General features: G+C 36.2%; 1 pseudogene; it reads right to left on the bottom strand.

Annotated features, from left to right (window-relative positions):
• Positions 1–2,123: 2,123 nt before the first annotated feature.
• Positions 2,124–2,821, bottom strand: LOC125616172 (annotated as a pseudogene).
• Positions 2,822–3,515: the final 694 nt, after the last annotated feature.

Consider the following 3,515-nt stretch of genomic DNA (forward strand, 5'->3'; position numbering starts at 1 on the left):
TTAGATTTGCTCACACAGGCAGGCAAAAGATACTTATTCAATGCTTATTTTGAAACATAAAATCCTTGTCCTTATAAAGGTCACGGTTTTGTGATGAAGGCAGCAAAAAATCCATGGAAACATGATACATATTAGAGAGGGGTTTTCAGACAGAATTCACTACTGAATCTTAAAGAAAGGAAACTAAATCAGGACTTTGAGAGAAGGAGAAATCAAGAGTTGATGTTCCAGGGAGATTTCCTTCTAAGCTGAGCATGGGATCTGTAGAAATTAGTTAAGTGCAGAAATAGAATATTCCATAGAGAAGAGAAAAAAAATGAAGGTAAGAAATAACAATTGTGTTCAAGGGAATTTCGGGCCATTCTATGGGGCTAGCACATGAGACTTTTATGGAGAGTGGGTGGCAGAGGTGGGAGATAACATTAAGTGGGTGGGCAGGTACTTAATCATAAGGTCATCATACCTGGTGATTTGAATTTTGTCTCAAGGTCTGTGTGGTCACTGAAAGTTTAAACTACGAGTTCACATGGTTAGGTTTTAGATTTCAGACCATCGTCCTGTAACCTCTTATTGATTGGGAGGGTATCATTTGGGATATAGGACAGATTTGGAGTAAGGACCATAAACAAAATAGTGATGTAGGGAATAAAAGGAAGGATACGAATTATGAAGATATATAAGGGCAATCCTAAATAATTTTACAATAGAATTATGCATAGATTTCCAAGTGACTGGTGTAACAAAGTGTTTTAGTTAAGGCTGCCATGAGGAAAAGCACAGACTGCGTCACTTAATAGAAATTTTTGTTCACAGTTCTGGAACAGAAGTCAGCCGGTTTTCCCTACGGCCTCTCTCCTTGACTTACAGACAGTTGCCTTCTCTTGTGTCCCCACATGGTCTTTAGTCTGTGTGCCCCTGTGTCTGTCTTTTCCCTTTGTGATGAATCCAGTTCTATTGGTCATCCTTATGACCTCATATAAGCTCAGCTATCTCCTTAGAGGTCCCATCTCCACATACAGTCACACTGGCAGTTAGACCTTCAACCTATGCACTCTGTAGAAACACAATTTAGTCTGTAAAACAAAGTGAGGACTATTCTCAAATCACACTGTTAGATTTTGGAGGATATGGAGATTAAAATCACATAGCTCTAAAACCTTAGTAATACCCTCTATATTTCCCCTGCTCCCATCCACTACATAACCAGTAAGAACTTAGAATCGAAAGAGTGCAGAGTTAAAGAAGGGAAGGGATCCTGGGTCCCTGCATGAAGACAAGGAGGGGCAGGCCCCTTGCCGTCCCACGCTGGACTGTGCTGGGAGGAAGATATTATTCTTAAAAACATATTTACTTTCATTATATACTTTACATAGATAATTTTAAGAAAGAAAATAACTGCAATAATGACAAAAGCAACCCCTGGTCAATAAATATCTTTCATCTAGAAAGGTATCTAGAAATATATGTAGTCATTAAGTCACCATATGAACAAAATATGTAAAATATAAATCTCAAAATTGAGGATCATGCATGATTAGTTAAGTTACTTTGTCACTGTTGTTTTTAAATAATTTTTGTTTTAATCCCATTGCAAGAGTTAAATTAGACCCCAGGTGTTAACAACTTAAAATTCTGGTTTTTGTTACCTTAAAAGAAAATTCAGCTTAAAAAAAAAATTCAAGGAAATTTCAGAACCCTTGGTGTACTAACTCTCATGAACACAAAGGTTTAAATAACCCTTAGAATAACAAAATGTGTCCTTTTTCCATTGAAGATTTGATCTAAGAAGTAGACAAATGAGCTGGGAGCTCTTTAGGAACTAGTTCAATAGCAGGATGTTACCAGTAGATGATCTCCTATTAAACTCACCAGATTTGAAAACCTGAGCCAGTGTCACAAATAGAAAACATTTAGTGTGACTTTTTAAAAAATTGTAAATTGACAAATTATAGTTGTATATATTCATGATATACAAATTGACATGATTATTGATGAATAAAGTATGGAATAAATAAATCAAACTAATATACATACCTATCATCTCAAACACTTATGTTTTGTGTGCAGGTAAAAAGAACATTTGAAATTTGTTCTTCAGCCATTTTGAAGTATACACTACATTATCATTCACTATATTCACCATGCCATGCAAAATATAGAGTAATAGCAATTAATACCAACATCACAAAATTTTTGCCTTCTATAATCGTCTTTGAAATGTTAAAGGTAGTTTCCATGTGTGGCTCATCTGGTGTGAGAAGGTACTGATAACTAGCAGAAGAGCCACTGATTGAAAGGTGACCATGTAGGGACAACTCTGTTAGTATAAGACCAAAACCTCCTAGCAGCACACCTTGGTCTCAGGAGATCTGTTTTGTTAACTCTGAAAAGGGTGCATGCTCTTGTGGCCCAATCTGCCTTTCTTCCTTGATGTGTTTATTCAGGCAAGATGGTTTAAATAGAAATCCACCAAAAAACAACAACTTCACAGTTAACATCATGATTGTTCTTTGTTTTTGTCTCTAAAAGCAATAATTTCTGAAGAACCCACAAAGGTGAAAGCCAAATGATAAAAGGAAGCATCAATATTTCCCTTCAAAGTCCTCTAGGCTTAGTTCTTTGAACTCTCCATAGGCAATAGCTCTCCCCTTACAATAGGGCACATGCTGGGTGGCAGCGGGAGCATACTAATGAGTTGCTAATGCTAGGAACTGATGCTAAAGGCACATTTTGCTTGACAAGACCCAGATCACAATATGTCTGTCAAGCACTTTTTCCCAGAGGCCTCAGATCTAAGGGCTGCAGAGGCAGAAGTGCCCATGGGACGCTTCCTTCAAACGTTGCTCTGGGGACCCAAAGTGACCTTCACACAGTGCTGCCAACTGTGCTGGGGTGGATGAAGAAGCTGTTAATTGTGTTAAGTTCCTAAAGTTGGGGCTTGTTTGACACTGCAATTAGCCTATCTTGAATAACCTAAATTTAAAAACGTTATTTCAGCAAAAAATATTTCCTTAGAAATATACATAAATCCTTGTGAATGCTTACTGTGGAAGATATGATAAATTTAGTTTCAAGCACTTGAACTAATTTCCATACTATAAACAAATAGGTGAATTGAGAGAGATGAATATCCAGATCTATTTGACAACAATGTGATTACTCCATTTCGTTAAAAAAAAGTGCATATATCACTCAATGACAATCTCAATGCAAGAATTTAAATGTTTAGCTCCCCATACTCAGCACCCACAAATGTTGCAATAATAGTGTTGTAAACCAAAGCAACCCCCAAGAGTATATGAACTTGTATAATGAGGAGTGCTTTGCTTTGGAAATTAAATCATGAGAATTATTTAAAATATGGGGTTTTGTTATTGTTGTTTAGTTTTCTGAAAGGTATTTCTGGGTCTTAGTTTTCTAAGTCAGTGATGAAAATAATACATCATCCTGTGTTCTCAGTTATAGAAATATTATAATCAATTCTCCTTATAATTTTTTTATTGACAAGAAAAACA

This window comes from Marmota marmota, unplaced genomic scaffold (assembly GCF_001458135.2).
Source record: "Marmota marmota marmota unplaced genomic scaffold, marMar, whole genome shotgun sequence".
In the NCBI taxonomy this organism is placed as follows: Eukaryota; Metazoa; Chordata; class Mammalia; order Rodentia; family Sciuridae; genus Marmota; species Marmota marmota.